At 39.4% G+C, this 8,088-nt stretch overlaps 1 protein-coding gene across 1 annotated transcript in view; it reads left to right on the top strand.

Annotated features, from left to right (window-relative positions):
- The first annotated feature begins 2,768 nt into the window (after nt 1-2,768).
- The window catches only part of LOC112162859 (amyloid-beta A4 precursor protein-binding family A member 1), a 30,136-nt gene continuing 24,816 nt past the window's right edge, over nt 2,769-8,088 (top strand). The window contains exon 1 of the mRNA XM_024298791.2: nt 2,769-3,064. The gene's annotated coding sequence lies outside the window, so the exon portion shown is untranslated. The remainder of the gene's footprint in view (nt 3,065-8,088) is intronic.

Genomic DNA, 8,088 nt, shown 5'->3' with positions numbered 1-8,088 from the left:
GCAAATGAATGTGTCAATGCTGCTGTACTTCTGCATGATAGTGATGATGTAACATTAATGTGTACTAATTCCAGAGTTGGCTTCAGTCGACGCTCACTACAGGCCGTGCACCATGGTCATTATACATGCATGCACAAATTATTGATGTGGTCTCTGCAAATGAAGCTGCAGCGACCTAAACCCACAGAAGGAGTTCAGGCTGTGCAGCGCGAACAGACCCCCCCATTCACTGATGATCTCATTCTCCACGGCGCTTTGATTCTACTGTTGTCTCAAAGTTCACTGTCTGAAGAGCATGCGTTTGTGTGGGAACAAAGACGTTTGAGATGGTGGTAACAGATTGGGCGCCATGGTTACTGCTCGACACCCTCACCGCCCTGCATTCCTCCTTGTTGTCACGGAAACGGGTCCTCCTGCAGAAATGGATGGATGGGACGGATGAGAAGGCTTCAGTGCAGATGAAGGCTACTTGACATGATGGTATGATACCTGATCCGGACTGTGAAGTTAAAACAATATTTGCAGAATATCTGACAGTTGTCATTAGGACTTTCTCTTCATCCCTTTTTACACACAACTCTGCATAATCTCTATAAAACAAGTACGGTAAAAATAAGAAAAAAAATACTTTTTGTTGTCAGCTTTTCAAAGAGTTTGAATTATTTAAAAGTTGGCTTCAAAAAATTAACCTGAAACACAGCCTAAATATAAAAGAAAACTTTTTATAGTCGTACTGATACATCCTCTCTGTCCACAGAAGTTTAAACACTTGTTGAAACCAAAAACAGATATTCTGAAGACTTCAAATTTTTAACATTTTGTTTAAAAAAAGAGAAATTGAAAAATCAGACATTTTCTTTAAAAGTAAAATTTCTAATTTTGCTATTTAGAATAAAAAAATGACCTTGTAACCATGAAGAAAAACACAATTCTTTTTACTTCTAATTTAAATGTTTTTTTAACTCCACCCACTGTATGTCACCATGGAAACATCTGGATTTGACTGCACGGAATAAATAATATTGCTGCTCCATGAATCTATATGCAACTATTTTATCAATGCATCTCAAGGACAAAACATATATTGACACTTGTGCAAACCTACAGGCAGGTGCCTTATTTCCCTGAGCCACACCAGAGGTGTCCTTACAAGCAGAGGTTTCATTTATGTGGTCAGAATGACATGTATAGGGTAGAATACAAATATCCATCCATCCATTTTTCAAACCTGCTTAATCCCTTCTAGGGTCACAGGGTCACTACCAGGATCAGATATGCTCCTCCAGGATAGTCCAGATCCCTCTATGATTAAGCCCAGCCTGTATAGATCACCGAAAGATGACTCTAAACTTTAGAGATTAATCCTTTAGAGCAGGGATAGACAACTTGAGGGCTGCTGTGTCGGCATGATTTGCAGATATCCAAGCCCTACACATGACTGATTACCTAGTTTGGATAAGTCCAGCCAGTTGGAACACCTGGATAGCCCTGATGTTGTTGCATCTGTAATGTTAGGTTGCGAGTGTGAGGAGCTGAAAGGTAGCAGGAGAGCATGTATACAGATGGATGATGGAAGATAGGGGGAAGGGTTACTCTTCGCCAATCGCCCCACCGTCAATTAGTTCTATTTTACTGCTATTTTATTGCTATTTTTTGCCTTGTTGTTATATTTCTGCTTGCACTGTCATACTGAGGAACAAATTTCGTTTCACCTGTGTGCTCCTCTGTAGATACTATGTGTGAAATGACAATATAGGGAATCTTGAACTCAGAGGCAAATTTCTAATGAATTCCTGCTGCTCTGCAGAAATTGTGTTCAAAATTACACTTTTTTTTTTTGAGCTACAGCAGCACATAAATAAAAGACAACTGGGAATGTTTTTACAATTGATCAAAAGATGATTCGAGTAGATCTTGAAAATTATTTAAAAAAAATAAACTTAAAGCATTTTGCCTCACTTTTAGCATAGACTAAGTATAGTTATAGTACACTTAAATAGACCAATTTTTGCAAAGGGAACCATTTGCTGTACTGAGGACAGACATTTTAAGAGATAAACACTAAAAATACCAGGATAACTGTGGTAAAAACAAAAAGAAAATGTTAGTAATTTCAACAAAAGAGCATGATAAAGCTTTAATAAATAGGGAAGCATATGGTTAACCTGTAATAGCATGTATTGCCCCTTTTAAATTTCTAAATTATTAGATTTGGTCTTCAAACAGAAAACAAAAAAGCAGAATTTGGTATTAATGCTTTAATAATATTTTCAAAATTGTAAATACATAAATGTATTTTTTTGACAGTGCTCAAAGTTTATGTTAGTTTCAAAAATGAAATACTTATGTGGAAGACACTTTAAAAGAATGTAAAATGACCGAAGCCCATGTCTTATTTATATTTTTAGAACACATTTCTGAAATGACCTTAATTTAGAAACTGTATACAGTAACACATATCCCTGTTCTTTTCTTTTAAGATAAATATGTTTATATACTTGAGTATTTTACTCTTGTGCGACATTGTTTACTGTTATTTTTCTCTCTTATTCTGATCTGAGATCTTGTTTATGTATGCTACCTTGTTCTGAGCCATTAATATTCAATAATAATGGTATTTTTGAGATTAAAAAAAGGGAAATGTTAGATTCTATTGAAGCATATTTTTTCCTCTGGTTTCTTCTTCTGCTCATGTTTTCTCATTAAATGCTTCTGGATTTTCTTACACGGAGAGCGGAGCAACAGCGCCCCCCGCGGCGGGAGGCGGCAGTGCAGCGTCCCTCTGCAGGCTGCTGCTGCTGATGAGGGAGGCGGGAGACGACGCGGCGTTCACGGCTCCACAGAGCAGCATCGGCGGGGCTCAGAAAGGCGCTTTGTGCGGTTAATCCGCTCTGATGTCACGGCGCGGAGGGAGGGGCTGAACTCTCCGCTTTAATCCGAGCAGGTTGTCGGGAGGGACAAGCCGAGCCGAGCCGCTCGACAACTCACGGGAACGGGGGCGATGTTCGCTCCAGTCGCCGGAGCTGGGCCTCTCCCGCACTGACGGCGGCGTCTGCGACAGCCGGTAAGGAGGCAGGGAGCGGGGCCGGGGGGGTGTTCGGGTCCTTTCACTGATGGCGGATGCTGCACCTGCAGACATGACCGTGATTCGGAGGAAGACACGGTTTCCTTCTTTAAACGATAATCTTTCAAAATACACGCTCGTCTAAACACGAGGAGGATGCTCCAATGCTGAAAACAAACTGTCATTTTGGGGGGCGAGGTCCACACCGATCCTCCTAAACACCTAATATCAAAACAGGAAGGCTTTTGCCCCCCCTTTTACCACAATAAAAGCCGTCGAGCAGAGGGCTTTTAAGACGCCAGGCTGGCCTTCAAAATAAAAGCCCCGGTCGGTGCTGATGCTGTTGGCCATCTTCCTGCAGAGCAGCAGACGGAGCCGGTGCTGCGAGGTGATCGAGATGCAGGCCTTATGTTTGCGTGTTTGTGTGGGAGGGGGGATGAATCATGCAGACAGGCGGGGAAAGCGAGGACAGCTGTTTCAGTGATGACTTACAGCATCCTTTAATCATCAGAAAGTTACAAGAATAATCAGAGTTCAACAAAAATAACGTCATCTTCTTCAGAACAGTATCTTAAAACTGAAACTGTTGTAGTTTATGTCAGTTTTTGCAGAATGTGGAAGCGCAGAGAGGCCATACCTGTAGATATTTATTGTTTTGACACAATTTCTTCAAAAAAAAAAAAAATACTCTAGTGCAAAAGTTTTCACTCCAGCTCTGCAACAGAAAGTTCTTCACCGGTGGATTTTTAAGAAAATGTCAAGAGAATCTGGCCACAGAGATAAAAGTATGGGGCTTGAAAATGAATAGCTGGAAGTCCGTCCCCCCTGAGAGGGACGGACTTCCAGCTCAAACCAAATGATGTCAATACAGTCGCCATTTTTTCATCATACAGACACCGCCATGTTGGAACCAGAAATTGTCAGTAGGCAGTGATCGGTTGGAGTCAACATTTCATTGGCAACCACTCTCACCAATCAGGAGTGAGCTTGTTAGAAGGCCACACCCCTATCATCTGAAAGTGGGCTACTCAATATCTGTAAATTAAACAATTTTAATATTCCACTTGAGACCACATGTTTTCAGTAAGGCTTCTGATTGGCTAGGATTCTCAAGAACATGTTAAAAAAGTATCAGAGTTAGAACGGTTATTTTGACCAATCGAATGACTGAGTAATATCTGTTTATTTCTCCATAGAGATCTATGGGATTTTGGCTTCTTGGAACCAGTAGGTACTTCCTTTTTGGAATTCCAGGGGGGAGGAGTCACTCAGTCCAGTTCTCTGATACAGTCAATGGTCTTAATTTAGCTTGGACTAACTGACAAACTCTGACTAGTTTGAGCCTGAGGGCTTCAGAAAGGTTGGTCTACTCTGATCAGTCTAAGTCTGAGTTTATCACAGACAGGAGAAAAAAAATCATCATTGGAGCTTAAGGATCACCATGGAAACAGGTCAACAGAAACCCAACATGAAAGCATCAACTAATGGGTTTAAAAATTTAAGAATCAAGATGATTTCTAAGATGAAAAAACATGTATAGTAATGTAAAATGTCTTTAATGTATTAATTGATGAGATGGACTCTGTCAGATGGATCAATAGTTACAAGATGAACTGAGATTCTCCTTCAGTATCTCTTCCCTCTGAAGTCTTTGATCATTTTGAGCTGATTTTCCTCTGAACAAAAAGTCGAACCACTACATGTGACCTAGGCTTAAAGACAGTGTTTGATCTGCTCTGGCCTGGACTTTTGACCTACTTCCTTAAGTTCTGGAGTTGTTCTTTTTGCTTTTGAACACACCCTCTTCTTAACTTCACAGTGGTTCTTCTGCTTTATCAAATTTGAGAACTTCTTCCATTTTTTTAACCATGGGTTTTAAAAAGCTGTTGTTACCGGCCTTTTAGTGCAGAATTGTAGTTTTCAAAGTTTTGGTCTGGGTTTGGAATACAGCACGGCACAGTCCATTTTCCTACAGGTGCACTGCCATTGCTGAGTCCTTCGATGCCAAACGACCCGGTGTTCTGGTTCTAGCTGAGCTCATGGCAGCCTTTGACATTGTGGACCTCCTGTCATGATTGGAGCATCATGTTGGCGTCCGTAATGCTTCAAATGACTTGTTTCTGTCTTGACTGCTGTAGCATCTCCACCTATGGTGTTGGGGTTCAAATAATCATTCACCAGGACTAAGGAGTGAATTTATTTAATTCAGGATGAGGAAAAATGTAATAGAGGACATAATTACATCTCAGGCAGGAGAAAGAAATCAGGAAAGAAAGCCTTGCAGCTGTCATGTGGATAATTGGGTCATTTTTATGATATTTGTTCTTAGTATCTGGATCTTTTTAGCTACAGATAATGTGAGCTTAAGGATCTTTATTCTAAAATGATTTTTTCCCCCTATTTTTAACTTCTTTTGACTGTATCAGAGAACTGGACTGAGTGACCCCCCCCCCCTTGCACTCTAAACAGGAAGTACCTGCTGGTTCCAAGAGGCCAAAATCCCATAGACGTCCATGGAGAAATAAATACCTATTTTATTTGTCAGAATAATCATTCTTGCTCTGATACATTTTCATTAACATGTTTTTGATTAAAGGTAAAAATTGAAGATTGACTCAGACAGAATTTCCATCATTTCAGCCTGAACTTACTCAGGATTTGAAGTAAATCTGCATCCTGAAACAGACTTGTGTTGTTCTGGAAAAATGAGCTTCCTAATACATTTTCCTTCATTACTTTCTGCTAAAGAGCACCAGGGTTTTGCTGATTAGGCTGTAATCAGTGTTTCAATAAGTAAAAAAAGCAATTGGCACAAAGACATTTTTGTCTTTCTGAGTTTTCGTCAGCAGATTTCTGAATGTGCACATGAAATGATCACTGTTCTGTTTTTAATGTTGTGACTGGAGTGTTTTACTGCAAATACAGAATAAATATCAACATTTTAGCTTTATTTAAAACTATATAATGGAAATCAGTCTGTTTTTCTCCTCATAATCAGTATCAGCAAAAATGTGCCGGATTAATGTTTTTAGGGTTGTAAAATATATGAAACAGTGTCAGGTTTAGCTCCCATCAGAGGATTGATGGTTCATGAGACCTTTGGCTGATCCAGCGTTTCTTTTGTTAACCCGAGTTTGCCATACTTTTCTACAGCTGTTCCCTGAGTCAGCATTTAGCATTTTCAAGTAAAGGCTGTCAAGCGGAGATCCGTCCGAGTGGCTGTGGATCCCCGTCTCCTCTCTCAGGTTTCTGTCAGAAGCAGAAAATGTTCCTCCACATCTGAACATTCACAGAGGAGACGTTTCGAGTCCGATACTTTCCGATACTTTTGTAACTTATTTAAAACATTTAAAAAGCAGATCGTTTTTTTTATCCCTATTTTCTTTTATTAGCCTTCTTTTATCATTTATCACGTAAACAGAGCACTTTGTTTCCCGCTGCAGCTTCTCTTTGCAGTTTGTCGGCTGTCCTCATTAAAGAGTAACACAACCCCCATCTTTTTACCTTTAAAATGCCCTTGTTTGTGTTGTTTGCATTAAGACAGCCCAATAGAGGCACTTTACGTCAGTTTAAAACATTTTTAAAAGAGTTAGTGATTTTGTAAGTCTAACTCTGGGAATATCTTGCCAGCTTAGGTTAGTTTAGCTTAGCTGACCTGTTTTTGTGCACCTCCTCAATTTAGTACCGCAAATATTTGTGGGGATCCATTCATGATATGCAGCCTTCTAGTAGAGTATCTATCTGAAATAATAAGCTTGAAATATATTCATAAATTCAATGTCTGATTCTGATCTGGTGACAACATCACATCAACAAACATGTAATCGGGCCGATTTCCAATCGGGACATCCTCAGTAAAATATAAACTACATGCTTTGACTTGACAACTTCAATTCAAAGACAGATTCTGGAAAACGCCATTAAAATTAAATAGAAAAAAATTAGAAGTACTCATTGTTTTTGTTGCATACTAATTTTTAAAATAATGTCCAGATTTCTGAGGACAATGAGCAAAATGCTGTTAATCTAAATGTATGAGTTTTTCTTTTCACTTTGAATCAGTCAGGAAGCTTGTTAGCCATTAAATATTGAAGTTATAATTTTGCTCATTTATTTATGAGATGGATTTATCACATTATGGTAATTAAAAAAATAAAGTGTCCTAAATTCTGACACAAAATTATGACTCACCAGCTTTTAGTTATTTCTGTTCAGGTAAAAATAATTTAATCTCTGAAGTGTTACGTGACCTTTGTTTTTTGTTTTTTAAGCCTCTCTGTAAAATTGTTAGTTGTCTGGAAAAAAATAGATATAAAATGCTTCATTTTTTTTTTGCGAGTTGGAGCATGTGACCATTTCTGCTGGTGTCACAGGAAATCCTGAATTCTTGCCGACACTCCGACGTGCGGTGTGAACGCATCATTAACACGCTGTATCCCTTTCGGAGTGACCCAGTGACTCTGAAATGGGTTCAAAGCTCTATAGTGACTAGAGAGACTTTAGAGTTACCAATTAACCTATAAAGCATTTTTTGGATTGTGGGAGGAAGCTGGAGAGTCCAGGGAAAACCTACGCATGCACAGGGAGAACATGCAAACTCCACACAGAAAGCTGGGATTTGAACCAGGACCTTCATGCTGTGACGCCAGAGTGCTAACCACTGCACCATTGTGCAGACCAAACTATTAACTAAATTCCTCATTTGTTAATGTATTCTGTTTTCTAATAAACAAGAAAAGAGCCTTTGAAATATGGAATTCATTTGAAGTCATTCATTTATTCCCGTTTGGGATGACAGGGTTGCTGGAGCCTATCCAGCTGCAGAAGGGTGATGGTCACACAGATACACACAGTCACATTTATGTTAAAGAAACAGTCACCAATTAAACTATTTGGCATGTTTTTGGATTGTGGAATCTGGAGCACCCAGCTGGGATTTGAACCACAACCTTCCTCCTGTGAGGCGAGAGCAGCAACCGCTACACCACCATGCATCCTGGTTTTAAGATAAAGAACAGAAACTT

This window comes from Oryzias melastigma, linkage group LG12 (genome assembly GCF_002922805.2).
Source record: "Oryzias melastigma strain HK-1 linkage group LG12, ASM292280v2, whole genome shotgun sequence".
Taxonomy (NCBI): Eukaryota; Metazoa; Chordata; class Actinopteri; order Beloniformes; family Adrianichthyidae; genus Oryzias; species Oryzias melastigma.
This window is presented reverse-complemented; position numbering and strand designations above follow the sequence as displayed.